Consider the following 485-nt stretch of genomic DNA (forward strand, 5'->3'; position numbering starts at 1 on the left):
CAATTTAGGTCCCCACCGTGACACGAGTCCGTGTGTATTCAGGTTTAAGTCCCCACCAGAATAGAAAAACAGGTACACACACACACACACACAAAATAGGGTTCAGATCATTTGCATTAAGGAACTAACAATGACCAATAATTTTGCAGCGTTTATTTAAGAAATAGGTCAATGTAAAACCAAAATTTGCTGAAAATATACTCCAGGATGTGGATGAGTTTGTTTCTTCATGGGAACAAATTTGGAGAAATTTATCATTCCATCACTTGCTCACCAGTGGATCCTCTGCAGTGAATGGGTGCCGTCAGAATGAGAGTCCAAACAGCTGACTTTATCACTAGAGGAAGCATCATTATGGTTTCTTAAAAAAATATGCAACTTTTGGCTTCACTAGACGTTAATTGATGGACTGGAGTGGTGTGTGGATTACTTGTGGATTATTGTGATGTTTTTATCAGCTGTTTGGACTCTCATTGTGACGGCAC

This window comes from Sinocyclocheilus rhinocerous, unplaced genomic scaffold (assembly GCF_001515625.1).
Source record: "Sinocyclocheilus rhinocerous isolate Xijiao unplaced genomic scaffold, SAMN03320098_v1.1 scaffold688, whole genome shotgun sequence".
Lineage (NCBI taxonomy): Eukaryota > Metazoa > Chordata > Actinopteri > Cypriniformes > Cyprinidae > Sinocyclocheilus > Sinocyclocheilus rhinocerous.